This window comes from Poecilia latipinna, unplaced genomic scaffold (genome assembly GCF_001443285.1).
Source record: "Poecilia latipinna isolate Pla-1442-1.1 unplaced genomic scaffold, P_latipinna-1.0 Scaffold231, whole genome shotgun sequence".
Lineage (NCBI taxonomy): Eukaryota > Metazoa > Chordata > Actinopteri > Cyprinodontiformes > Poeciliidae > Poecilia > Poecilia latipinna.
The window spans coordinates 397,640-412,319 of NW_015112847.1; the positions used below are offsets into that span (position 1 = coordinate 397,640).

General features: G+C 37.5%; 1 protein-coding gene across 3 annotated transcripts in view; it reads left to right on the forward strand.

Moving 5' to 3' along the window:
• Positions 1 to 284: 284 nt before the first annotated feature.
• The window catches only part of klhl6 (kelch-like family member 6), a 46,175-nt gene continuing 31,779 nt past the window's right edge, over positions 285 to 14,680 (forward strand). For 2 of the 3 annotated variants that reach the window (XM_015032133.1, XM_015032135.1), the window contains exons 1-2: positions 503 to 876; positions 1,881 to 2,001. The gene's annotated coding sequence lies outside the window, so the exon portion shown is untranslated. Of the gene's footprint in view, positions 371 to 502; positions 877 to 1,880; positions 2,002 to 14,680 lie in introns of those variants that run through there. The other variant, XM_015032134.1, reaches the window with a different exon arrangement.

The following is a 14,680-nucleotide window of genomic DNA, read 5'->3' on the forward strand; positions in this document are numbered from 1 at the left end:
GAATTACTTTGGCTCCTTTTAAACCAGGCAGTGGCTGTTTGCGAAAGGGTTTTAATTGATTTTGAAGTAGTAACTGTTGGGAATGCCTGTCACCGCCAAAACACACCAGACACACAGAAACCAAAACATCCTATTACCACATCAAAGGGGCAAGCGCCCTGCTGCCATCTATGTAGACCGAGGAGCCACTTTTGATAACACGCAGCATTTAATATAATGTTAATTTATTACCTCCCGTTCAGTTAATGACATTAAGTATGCGACAACTATTATCCTTTTAGGGGGAGGTATTGTTGCTTCGTCGTCATACAGAGATGCTTCTGCTGCAGGACGTGAGACACAGACTGAACCAAATCTCTGCCAACAGAATGTACGATTGAATTCTGTTCTCTCTCTGTCTCTCTTTTTTTTTTATCACGGGAGGTGTTTGTCTGAGTGATAAGTCTCTTGCTGTAAAGGCTCAGTCAGGAGTTCTTTGCAGTTCTAATATCAGTCTCCAGCACAGCATGGAGCTCAGCTCTGGCAGGAAGCTGCTTACCAACAGAAATACCAATTACTGCACACTGCATCATGACGTCTAATGGGCCTGCTGTGGCAGAGAGAGAGATGCACGGGATGAAAGGCTTGTTGCGATTTCTCTCACTGTGAAACCTGTATCAGAGCTTCTTCTGCAGCTTGTTTAGACGGTGTGGTTTCACAGGATCTAATGGTGATGCAGCCTTTTAAAATGGTTCTTATTGTATCATGATCTTTTTTCAGCTGAAACACTGCCCTATAAGCCAACATCTGCCGTTAAGTGATCGTAAACAAGGAATTAAATTAGCATCCTGAATTGCTGGTGAGCTTTCTCCCAGACTAGAATAGCTGGGGGCAGAGGTAGGTAGCCACAGATTTTACTCAATTAAGAGTAGCACTACTTCAGTATATTCTTTTATTGAAGTTGGGTGAAAAAAAAAAGTAGTCATCTGAAAATCATAGACAAAATATAACATTATGTGCAGATTCTGGTGCTGTTAATAAAATATGTAAAAATAAACCATCTCTTAATTCAAAGAACCCTCAATTCTTTAAAGGAGGTAATGCATGCATGTTAGAATAATAATACTTCTAGAGTTTGACCATCTTTGTATAAAGCAGGCATATTCATCATTTTGTGAAGTGGGTAAATGCAACTGAGTAAATGCAACCAGTTATTAGCCCTCTGCCTGACTGACAGTTGCAGGTGGTCTTGAGGACTTCCTGAACATTGAGCATTTAATGTTGGAAGATCCTTTCCTGATGTTGTCATGTTTATGCTTAGAAAGGACCCCACAAAACAACGATGAGTTGCTTTGCTGGGAAACTCAAAGCAGGAGCTTAAATACTGACGGAAGGGTCGGAAATGACAAAGGAAGCAGATTAACTAATCAGAGGCAACGAGGAACAGCTGTGACAGGAGGGAAACCGGGAAACTGAGGGAAAGGGACTAATTAACTAAAAACCAAATGAACTAAGACTCAAAGAAACTATTATAAATTCATATTTATTAGGAACAGAATGCAAGAATAAACAAAGAAATGAAACAAACGGATGGGTGAATGTGGAAACACATTTCTAACAGAGAGAAATTGGATGAGTTTGGAAAGATTCGTGCAACATAATTAAAACAAGGAAATAATCAAAACACAAATGAAAATTCTAAAGCACCCCTGGATCGTGACACATGTAGACTGATAATCAAAAGCTAAAAGCTCGATGAATAAAACTAATCAGTTGGGAAGTTATGAAAATGCTACAATCTTTGCAGCTTCTGAAAAAAAAGACTCAAAAATCTGTTCAAATGTATTTTTTATTTTTTTGGTGATGTTTTCTTTAATAACCAATTACCACCGATGTGACAGGGAAAGAGGACCTGGATTCACAATCAGCCGCTGCAGCTTGGAAGCATGCAGAGTTGCCCCTAGCAGAGACTGTGTGACATTTTAAAGATGCAGGGACATCCTGAGCAGCAGCCATTTACAGGTGGGAGAGATGAAGCCGAGATGGAAGAATGTGTGACATGCCAGCAGAAGTGAATGGTAAATAATAAGGTTTTCTTCCTCATTTTACCCTATTTTGAAGTAGTGTTCTGTTTTTGCCTTTATATTTTAAGGTTTTCTCCTCCAAAAAACAAATCAAGAAAAACATAAATTAAAATGTTCTTATTGTATCCTCAGCAAAAAGAGAAAACATAGCACTAAAGATACACCTTTTGTGACATTAAAACCAAAAACATCAGCGCTTCTGTCTCCTTTTTGTTCTGTATTTTGTTGTATATTTGGGTATTTATCAACCACTGTTGACTTTGTCAGCTTTGGCTGTTTTTAATAGTGCTCTTGGATAAATATTGACTTGACTTCAATAAATCTAATTAGGATAATTAATTGCATGGTTTTATTTTGTTTGTAATATAAATACATATCTGAAATGTGCATCAAGCATTGTGTATTCAACTACCCAACGTCTGTACCATCTTTTCTTAAAGCTAAAGATGGATTCTTTGGGACACATTTCTCTGAGCTTTGTACACCCAGGGACTAACATTTCCTGCCTATTGTTGTATTCAAAGCATGTCAAACTCATTCAGATTGTACTGAGAAGGGGACTTATATGGATATGTTTCAATCTAAGCCATTACATTTAAGCTCTAACCCGTTTAGGGCAGCTGGAAAGGAAAACCAGTGTCCCACTTTCAAGTGGTTTGCAGATTTTCTTCCAGGGTTGTCCAGTATCTAGCTCCACCTGTCTCCCCATCATCTTTGATCAGCTTCTCTGTCCCTGCTGAAGAGTAACATTCCCATGACATTATGCTGCCACTACCATGTTTCACTGTTGGGATAGTTTGTAGCATTAGTTTAACGTTTTGCATTCCCGCCAAAAATGTCAAATTTGGTCTCATCTGTTCAGAGAACCTTCCTCCACATGCTGTCTGTGTCCCCTACATTTCTTGTGACAAAGTGCAAAGAGGTCTCCTCATTTCATCAGATATTAAACTACTACTTAATTTATTTTGTGGCTGTGACATGAGAAAATGTGATAAAGTTTAATTTTGCTGACTAATTTCGCAGAGGCTTGCTTGCTGCAGTACTTTTAAATAATACTCCCAGCGTCTGCTTCTCTAATTCTTTTAGATGTAGATGAGACACTAGACAGACTTGCAGTCCCTGACAGTGGAGCGGAAAAAAGGAAATGAACAGGATCAACAGAGAGGAAGCAGGAAAGGAGCAAAGGTATCTGTTGTTGAGTCATGCTCTCAATCATAAGTCTGTGGCTGGACCGAGTTCCTGAGATGTTGAAAAATGGGTGAAAATGTCAAACGTCTGCACCCTTGATGATAACCCAGTTAGCTTTAATTTCAATTAGCTGAAAAAAAAAAAAAAAAAAAAAAAACCCACATGCATTTACAACTCAGAGTGCAGTGTGACTGGAGGCTTGAAACGATTCATATTTTCAGCGTACCAGCAATTTTCTGCCCAGCTGAAATCGGAGTGGATTTTCCTTTGAATGGAAATTATGACAAATAGAGCAAAAATTGATTTATTGTGTTCGTTATGGCAAATAATTACAGTTTATAGTCTTCCAGTGTAGCTTGCATTCAATTTATTGAACAAAGAACCACTAAACACTAAATAGCCTAATTTTAGATCCAAATGAAAGAATGCAAATTGTGCTTGTAGCTAAAACAGCTGTCTCTTCAATGCCTACATCTGTTGTGAATGCAATCAACCAGAAACAGAGTGATGAATAGAAGAGAAAAAAATGCAGTATTGTGCAGATTATTGTTAGCTTCATTATACCTCCTACTTTGCTCTGCTATAGACCTAATAAATAAATAAATAAATAATACACCTCCATGCAGACTTGGACCAGACTCTGGGTCTGCCCTGAAGGCCCTTTCGGTGTCACCCTGCCAAACCTTTGCGATGTGACAGCCCTGCCTGCCACGGCATCCCACAAACCAGCTGCTCACAAAGAGCAGGAAGGTTGCCTGAGTGAGAATGAAAGAGACAGAAACGCTGACATTTCAACATGTGCTGTTTTCACCTGCCTTGATCGGTATCGTGAATGTCAGTCTTATCTGACGAATTTGCATTCTGAAAAGGTATTTTCTCACAAACTTACTTTTAACATGCCCATGGAGTTGGTTACCATGGCAACCTTGGAGGTTGTAGTCAGATTCTCCAGTAAACTGACATAAGCCTGACTGTAAACTAACTGACTAGTGGGACAATATTAGGACAGGAGGCTCAATCTATTGCACCCACTTGTATTTTTCTTTTTTAATTACAGCTATCCCAAAACCTTCTAATAATGAAGATTATAGTTCCCTTCCTTATTGTTGACAGTTGTCATATCACTGATAGCTTGTAGGAAAGTGAAGAAATACTCAAAGTTCTGGAACCAATAATCAGATGGACCAAACATTTTAAATGGTAAATCTCTACTTGTATAGCACTTTATCAAGCATAGTGCTTCACACTACATTCAAGTCATTCACCCATTCACACACTGATTATAACCAGTTCCTGGACAGCTGGCCACAGCCTCTCTGGGGCAGTCTGATCTGGTCCTCTGACCATCACCAGCACGCGACACAAGTGAAGTGAAGCCCGAGAACACACTGAGAGAAGCGGACGGAGTGGGGCTCAAACAGACAACCCAACGATCGCTGGGCAAACTCCGACCATCGTCACCATCATTGTTACAATTGTTTAGTTCATTTTAGGTATTTAAAATAACGCAAATTGAATGTTTATGTCCTTGGAAAACAGTGCTATGCTAGTAGATGTTGACCAGCTAGACTTTCAGTACAATAACAGGTAACACACACACACACACACAAAAAAAATCATCTTTGGAAGAAATTAAGAAATTGTTAAATTGCTAAAATCACTGAAATTCCTTAATCTACTCTGAGAGCTTCTGATTTTTCAATATTACACTCTTCTACACCAGGAAAGTTAACTGTTAATGGTAATAACTTCACAGAACTTCACTCTGAAAACGTGGTGCTGCTATAGCGATCACAGCTGGTGTCACTATTAAGGATTTCACATTACTACGTGCACTATTGATAAAGTAAAAGCCAATAATATAAAAGTCAAAAAAATAAAAGCCGATCAAAGTCCAGGTACTAAAGTACTTATGCACATTTATGAACTAAACAGTCATTTTGGATGTTACAATTTGTTTGTGAGTATTTGTTCTTTCCAAATCCAATTTCTGGATTCTGAGGGGCAATTTAGGCAATTGTTTTAGACTTAGATTTTAAAAATTCCAGCAGAGAATATGCACAGCAGAAAATAGTAGTATCTACTGCTGATCACTTAACCCCAGTTGGCTCAATAAAAAAGTGCTTAAATGCCATAAACCAAAGTTTGAACTGCAAAAACAACGTCTTGCCAGAATCACCTTCAAGCATATGAAAGGTTTTCTGTGTCATTGTCTTCCAAATTGAGTATGTGTACACTTTAATTGTCTCAACTGTTCTAAATCTAATTGTTTTGGGTTTGTGTCAAAACAAACTTTGACAGCACTAAGCTGTTATTTATTTATTTTTTATTTTTCTGAGAATCAGTATTTTCTAACTCAGAAATCATTATCTTTGTTATTTTCATTGGATTTATGTCACTATATTATCCGAAGTAGATAAAAAAAATAATAATAAATTAGCATAGTACTTGCTGTTTATTTGCTCCTGCAAAACTTGCATGAATAAAACACATTGAGATGCATTGTTACCATCGTCATGGCTAAACAGATGTTGACCCCTAAGCACTGTCTGCTTAAAAAGTTTTGCTGATGTCCTTTCGATCCTCTCATTAAATCACCTTGAAGTAAAAGCAGATCTTATGTGGTGTTTAAGGCACACTACCTCTTATTGCCGTATGAATGCACAAAAATATAATGTGTTAAATCTGAATGCATATTTGCATATTTGTTAGCGGTTGCCCGAGTATACAAATATTATTGTGGTTAAATTGCCAGCTCCTCAGTGGAACTGTGGAGTATTTGTCAGCTAATTAGCAACATGAGTTAGTGCTTCAGCAGTTGGGATGGCGCCTCACACACAGAGTGAGGCTGATGGGCGCAGCAGAGCGTCGGTGCTGCTGGTGGCTTGGGAGGGAGGAAGAGAGATGCATAATCTAAACCAGTGCTAATGAAGACATCAGCTATCTTATTTGGAGGCTCGCTGCCTGTCAAAACGGGCTTTATGGCGTGAATAAATTGCTCAGACAACAGAGAAACTGAGAGATTCAGCCGGAACAGTGAGGAATAATAATAATAGTAATAATAATAAAAAACTTTAAATCATTTTAGACTGTAAATACATAATTATCCCACTCCTATTTGGGGTAATGAAGACTTTATGGCATCGGACAGCTATTCGAATGTCCAGATCAGAACTAAAGAAAGCAGCAAACACAAACACAGATTGGTTCTGTTTGTTTGATGGATCTGTGTGATTTTAGCTTTGAGCTGATTTGTGTCATCTTAGTCTTTCCCTGCATAATTTGGCTATGATGGCAAATACAGTAATCCACAGTAGCTGGGGGGGGGGAACATGACTTAAAGCAGCAAAGGCAGGCTAGTTTGTATTCCTTTTTATTTTTCAGTCTTCTTTCATTGGACTTTCTTTTTTTTACTAGGGCAAAATGACAGATGCAGGGCCAAAAAAAGAAGCTGGGCTGAGATATTGGTCTACAACATCTATTAAAATAATTAAACGCTGCCATGCAAGAGACAAAAGCCCATTACAACCTCGAAAAAGTAGGGCACAATCGTGAAGTAGAAAAGTACACATGGTTTTACTTTTTTTTTTTTTTATCAATAAAAATCTGAAGAGTATGATGTGGATTTGTGTTCAGCACATTTGTGTCAAAACTCTGTAAACCCTTGTTTTGCTACAAGTTTTTCTGAAGTGCATCTCTACCAAATTTCTGCCAGTTTGTCTTAGCAAGATATTTCTTGCTCAGCCAGAAAGCAATTTGGAAGTTTTGCCACAGATAGTTGAATGGATTTAGCCTGGGACTTTGTGGACTGAAGTGGTACCAGTACTTTTGGAAAATCAGCGTAAGGTTGATTTTTCTTTTGCATGTTCCTTTCTTTCTGAGTCCTGCCCCTCTGTTATCTCATGTAATCAAAACTAAATTATCTGTAACATTACTCTTTAAAATAAATAAATAAATAACATGATGAATGTCAGAATCCCTTCAGGAACTGGCCAACCAGCCACTTGCACTTGCACCGCAGATGGATTTCCCCTGGTTGCCAACATTTGTTGTCCTGCTCCTGATAACACAAGAGAAAGAATGAATTGTTCGGAAGCCGCTGACATTTTCCTCTGCTCTTGTCCCTTTCGCTAAGAGGCCTCCGGTTTGTGGCAGCTCTGCCAGATTCAAAACAAGATAACATCAAACTGTGCACAAACAGTGTTGGATCGGCTTAGCTAGCAGTTTTCCCATTTCCCCACACAGGAGAGTTCACATGAGCGGCTTCAGTCAGAAGTCACGGTTCATTTAAAAAAAAAAAAATGTTCTGCTGCGGCTGAAATCTCACACATCCTTTCAGAGCCCGCTGAAGTTCTTCATATATTGTCAAAGCAACAAACTTTCCTCCACTTTGTTCATATTTTATGGAATACAAGTCCTCTGAAATGTGTGACTGTAGTGTAAGACGAGCTAAAAAAGAACCAGGGACTCTTCATAATTTTGGAAGTCTCCATAGTGGTGCTGTCTTTAGGTATGGGAAGTAACTCCCACCATGAGTCAGCTGGTATTCACACTTTTCACATGTTGCCGTCAATGTCGTACCTTCGCTTCTGGTATGTTATTATTCCTGCATGATGCTATTGTGAATTAAAACTGTTAACGATCAGAACAAGCAACACAGGAAGGCGTCGATTTCATGCTAAGAGCTTCAGCGGTTCTATAAAAGAAGCGCAGACAGGTTGTTATCATTTTATCAACTCTGGAGACTTGCTTTAAATCCCCAAATGACTAATCTGTTTCGTGTTTGTCAGCTGGATGGAAATATCTTTCCTGTCTTGTTAAGCTGTGTGGCCTCTGGAGACTAGGCAAGATGGAAGGAGAAATATGCTCAATCAAGACTCAGTTTAGCATCGTTGCTGTATTTTTTTTTTTCATCCACCCACTGACACAACAAAGACAAAAACAAGAAAATGAAAAATTGGAAAAAAGGATAGCAGCGAAAAAAAAAAAAAAAGATGTAGTGACACGTCTCTGTGCATGCAGCATGATACTGAGATTTGAACATTTGTTTCCTGTCTAGGAAAACGTGGCAAAATAAAAAAGCCAAATTAATGAAAAATTTGAGTGGCAGCATGTGCATGTACACAGGTAAATGTAAAAGATGTGCTCACAATTGGGTCATCGTGACAGGAGGAGCCCAGACAAAGCAGATTCATTCAGTTTCCATGCGTGTAGTTGCCTCTGTGAAGACCAATTTTTTTTTTTTTTTACTTTATTGAGAGCTCCCATGACAGCGAGGAGAACAGGCTATTACTTCATATTGCGCCATTTAAGGCTGTTTTTATTTTGGACTCTCAAGCTCATTCTTGCCACACAGCAGCAGCAGCAGCAGCAGCAGCAGTAGCAGCAGCAGTCCTGGGGGATAACAATCAGGCCTCGACAAGGAAAAGCAGATGGCTCTGAACAGTTTATGGAGTAGTCTGTGAATTCATGAACTTGTGTGTTGTGGTGGAGTTCGACAAATGAAGTAATACTCTGGAGTGTTTGCTTGAACAAACCCGTCAGTCATGCTTAGTCCTCTCTCCCAAATGCCATTGTTTGAAATGGCATTTTCTCTTAAAACAAGGAAGATGCGGGATTATAAGGCTTTTGTTATGACTTTTGTGTATGATCCCATGTGTCCAAATGTATGCAATTGTGAAGAGTAAAGCATAAAACAACAAAAAGCTTGCTATAAAAAGGACTTATCCAGATTTTCATAAAACGTTTCTGAGTCCACAGCATGGTGGTGGCCTCATGCTCATCTTAAAGTAACAGAAGTTACTTCTTAGTAATATACAAATAGTAAAAAAAGAGAGTATGTGTAAGTTCAAAATACCTGAGTTTGAAGGTACTTTTACCTGTTTTTACCCATTAGTATTTGTGCTGAGATACTTGGTTTGCTTCCTGACGCCACTTTGGTCTTCCCACATCTCCTTGTGTGAAGTTTTTTGTTCTTTCTTGTGTTCTGGTCTGTATTTGGTTTAGGATCTTAGTAGTTTAAATTCTTTTTTTTTTTTTCTTTGATTAGCATATTCATTTGCTCGGGTTTAGTCTGCTCTGTTTTTTCTCTTTTTAATCACCTTCCTTCAGATTTCCAGATGTGTTTCTTCCCCAGCTTCACCACATTACCTTAATTAATCACGTCTGCACTGGATATTTTCTGTTTCCTCACCTTCCCACCAGATTCTTCATTGTCGGTTTCCTCCGTGCCAGTTTTCTAATTGCTTTGCTTTATCCGGTCGGTTATTCTTCAGGCCTCTCAGACCAAGTCTAGTAGTTTAGAAACGACTGCAAGTAGAGTTCACTTAGTAATAAGGTAATGTCTGAAGGCAGTTGCAAAGGAATTTACTGAGGAGTATCAGAGGCTGAAAACAACTGCACACCACACGTTTTTAGATTATTTGATGTTAGTTTTTAAATAAATAAAAATAAATCAAATTTTTTTTAATTAATTTGTTAGTTTTTTTTTGTTTTTTTTTTTACTTACAAATAATTATTCACTATTCTTTTAGTGACAGCATGTGATGACAGTGTTTGTTAAAACAGAAGGAACTGAAAACATTTCATGGTTGGAGAATTTTAAATCAGATGCAAAAAGTCAAGCTGGGAAACACTGGCTGCTTTTCTGTGGTTACAGAGCGTCAGTGCTTTTACTTTGGGAGAACAAGAGCGCCATCTAGTGTTCAAAAAAATGATGGAAGTGAAAAAAGTAAAAAAAAAAACCTGCAGCTTCTCATTCACGCTAAGAGCGTTAGGGAGTACTTCTAGGCCTTGTCGTTTCTTTTAGAGCAAAAGTAGCATCAGAGAAAAAGATAAACCTACGAGGAAGCAGGAAGTGGGCCTGAGTTTAAAAAAGAAAAACTGGGTGAAGTTGAGGTAAGAGGAAGCAGCACCTCTGAGAGGCAGACATTCAGAGTTTAGCAGACGTGTTATGTAATTCACACAGATGGCAGATTGGGGGTTTCTCCTCTCTGAATGTTATATCACTATGTCTGCCTTGCATTATGCTCTATTTCAGAAGACTGTTTAGGGCAAACCTTGGTCGCTCATGTTGGCAGTGGTGGTGTTTGTCTAAGATGTGAGTTGGACTGGTCATTGTTAAACTAAGCTTGACTATATATCCATAACCAAAATGTCTTTTGAAAAGTGAAGGTTTTTTTAAACTTCTCTTATCGCCTTTGAATCGCATTGCAACCACAAACGTTAATAGAAGTTTTTAGGAAACATTTTACCCCATATGGGTCATGAAAGGTCAAGGGAAAACTTATTTCACTAATTTTAATTATATGTACATCATATATTTCGCTAGTATCAGCTTATGCAGGGCTTCATGGAGGATGGAGATGTTCTTAAAATCGTTGCCTCAATGCAGAACAAGTTAAATTATTGCTGAGACATTTTAACTGATGCACCACAAGATGGCGCTTTGGGAAAAGGTAGTTGATCACTGAAAAGAAAGTAAAATAGTTAGTACCATGTTCCTATCAAATAGTTCATCTAAACCAGATGGACAACTTCCAGAAACAAAACCTATCTGACATGTAAATCAGTTTTGCTTCCTCTGTAGTGGAACCTGTGTGTACTTCCTGACATCATTGTTTTCTTTGTTGAAGGCTTTATTTGCATCAGTGATGGTATGGTGGTTAAGCTGTCATTTAAGTTAGACCTTTGCTGTATTTGAATTGAGTTTTAACATTAGATTTACTGAACATTATTTTTGGTCTCGACACAGAGAGTTGAGAAATGTATTTTTTTGTATGTTTTGCATTTGGGTGAGATTTAAAAATTGTATTTCTTCCTACTGTGTTCCTGAAATTTACATGAACATTCAGATGAATAAAAAAATAAATAAATAAGAACATATAGAAATACATTAAATAAAAGATTTCTTTCTTTTTTCTTTTTTTTTTGTTGATCTAAACTATATATGTGGCCTACTTTCTGAAGAGCATAAAATAAAAGGGTGTGTCCAGCATTTCTTTTCCTCAGGAAGACATTGACAGACTTGAAAGAAAAGCCAGTTTATCTGTTCCAGCTTGAAAAACTATTTCATCACAGCTTTGACTGCTGTTCAATCAGCACCCATGGGGCAGAGCACCAAGCCGCTTATGTGAAATCATATCTGGACAGAGATCAGCAGAGATAACAACTAACCCAGTTACTTACCGGAAACATTCATGGGTTTAGTAAAGATGGCTATTACTGACACAGTACTTTGTAAAATAACTTATTTTATTATATTTTTCCATTTTACAACTAGAAACGTCAATGTGTTTTATTTAGATTTATTGTGATAAAGTGTACAATTATTAAGGAGAAGAACAATGGTCAAATGTTTGTTTGTTTGTTTGTTTGTTTGTTTTTAAATATGTGGCATAGTTTTGTATTCAGTCACAATCTTTTTTCTTCTTTTTTTTTTGAGCTTTCAAAGTTTTTTCTTCCGGAACAGCACTGAATTTAGTTCACACCCTGCTCTGGCAGGCCATAACCAGAGATTGTGGGCCACCAGAAATGGCATTTATCTGATTGTATGCAGTCACAATTCCAGTCGTTAGTACAAATGTGCACAAATCTTTATCTACAATGTCGAATGTCGACGTTTCACAATTGTGGTGTTTCCATTTACTAATAAATGAAATTAATATCACACGTGAATAAGCTCGTTCATACAATAAATCATAAAAAATCATGGCAGAGACAGATGCAAAAAGATACATAAAATATAGTCATAATTGAGTCAAGGTGCTAGAGCTCATCATCCATCAGCCATTAAAGGAGACACTGACATCTTAGTTTGGGTTTGTGTAATGTTTTGGGGAAGTTGTAGCCTGTTATTTTACATAAGAGCTATGGATTAAACAGAACTTTGCATTGCACAGTTCAAATAAGTTTATGAACTGTGCAATGCTGTGAGAGCTCTGATGGGGCCAGCTGCACATTGTCTGAAAAACAAACCATCATCCTCCTACTACTTGTTCGTATTGTTTTTGCCTGTAGTAACATCCGGCTATCGATCAAGTGACTCGTGTGTCCATTGCAGTTTTAGAAAAATACATCCATTTTGATACGGTCGTAAAACCACCTCATCTTAGCGTAAAAAAACATTTGATCAAAAAAAGTGAATTGCTTCAAAATTGGTGCATTTCCGTTAAAGAAATGTACTTTTGCAATTTCAGTTTGTGCAATTTTATTGTTAATAAAAGCTGTGGATAGTGTATAGGCCATAAATATTGATTATTGTCTCATCTGTCTGAGTTGGGATTGTCTCGAATGACAAAGCAGTTTCTCACTTGAACTGTGGATCTCTGCATCTCCTCCAGAGTTACACTATGTAACAGATCTACTGAAGCAGTGTTTTGTTATCTCTAAGGAGATTAAAAAAAAGAAGAAAAACCACAGAACAAGCTCTTTGTGTAGTTTCTCACATTTTTCATCTTAAAATAGAAAATCAAAATTAGAACTACTAGTATAATTCTCTCTGCTTAATATGCAATAGTTATGTGGTGTTCTTCTCCTTCTTAGCAAAAGTTTATGCAATAACTAAGCTGTTTTACTTCCTCACACAAATGGACTGATAGAGCTGCTGTCTGGATTAATAGAGCAGGGAACTTAATAATTAACTTTAATTTGCTTGCCCCACCTTATGCAGCTCCCTTAGTATGTTTGCAATTATACACAGCAAATGGAAACGTGCAGAAATTCATATCCCAGATCACATGGATTTGTTTTACAGTTACTAAAAAAGGAATGTGGCTTGCCACAAATAAGCAAAATTGTGGTGTTACTGAAATTTAAATTAAATCTAAATCTAGATTTTTTTAAGTTGCTGCAAAAGTAGTTCTTGACCAATGTCTCCCATCTACAGTGGACATTCCTTCATGAGGAAAATAAAACCTAAAACAATGTGGTTGCATGCTTCTGGACACCCTTAAACTCGTACTTTGTTGGAATTGGAATGACTTTTGATTTTACTTAAACATTCGTGATATCTAGGTAAGTGTGTAGCAGAATGCCACATCTTAACTTAGCAATAGTTTCACACACTTCCATGCAAAAATTAAACAGATCTATCAAGTGCATCTCCTTCAGATTTGTAGTTGAATTTAGTTTCTGTGTGAAGCTTGATTTCTTTTTGTTGATTCTGATGCTAGCATTTGATTCTTGTTCTGCAAAAAAGATAATAGCCCTCTTCCTGTTTGCTGTTCTAAGTAACCACTCAATGTTCTGCCTACACTGAGCGGTGGTTGAAACTGTTCTCCGCCTTGACTAAGGCAGTAGTTTCAGTAGAACAAAATCGGCCCTAAACCGTTATGATGGAGCCATCATGTATTTTTGCAGCAAAAATACCTTTTGAAATCGAGTCCAAAAAAATTACCCTCTATTCCATATTCCATCAGGTCATAATTTCACCACATGCTTTCAGGAGATCATAAAAGTTTTTTTTGCACAATTTTGTCATACCAGCTTGATTTTATCCCCAGAAACAGATTCCATTTTGTCACCCTACCTACTCTTAAATGTATGAGTATAGACAACTGTTGTCAATACAGCTCATTTTAGGCTTGTAAACTTCCCTGATAAGCATTTTATTCATCAGTCTTCACTGGTCTACTTTAGCATTTTCGGATGTCTTTTTATACCGCTTTCCTGACAACTGATAAGTTTCGTCAGGGAGACCCCTCAAATGTTTTGGAAATCTCTGAGGACCACGCTGTTTTGCTGTGAGACACAACTGAGCAAAATGTTACAAAAAATCTTACAAAAAAAAAAAAAATCTTGTTTGGAGTTCATCAGAGGCACTATTTTGTAATTTAACCAATATTTTACCAGAAATACCCTTGAGATAAAATCTCTTTTTCAAATCAAGTTTATTTGTATAGCAAATTTCAACAACAAGGCAGTTCAAAGTCCATTACGTCATAAAAACATTAGACATTGACCAATTATGAAACAAGCAATAAGTGCTACACGAATTGCCGTCATCAAAATTGTCAAGGATCATCATGAAGAGTAGACTTCAAGACCTGAGTGGTCTTAAAGGACAATATGTTGGGGATTGAAAAAGTGGCTAATAACAAACAACACAGCAACCTTCAATTCTCGTTGAGAGCAGGGCACATTTACACTCCAATCTGTCCATTTATGTGCATGTGCAGTTCTCAGCCAGTCCAGTTTGCTCTTTGTTTGACACAGATCTCTTGACTTGTGTTTTGCTGTAACTCTATGAGTTTTCCAGAACCGTCCAGGTGGAACCTCTCAAGATTTGGCTGTTTAGAGCAATTAAGCAATTTGTTATTTCCACATCTCTAAATATCTGAATTCCTTCCTGGCTTTCCAGATCAGAGTGGAATTCAAACACAGTACATTTGATTTTGATCCAAAAAAAAAAAAAAAAAAAAAAAATATGC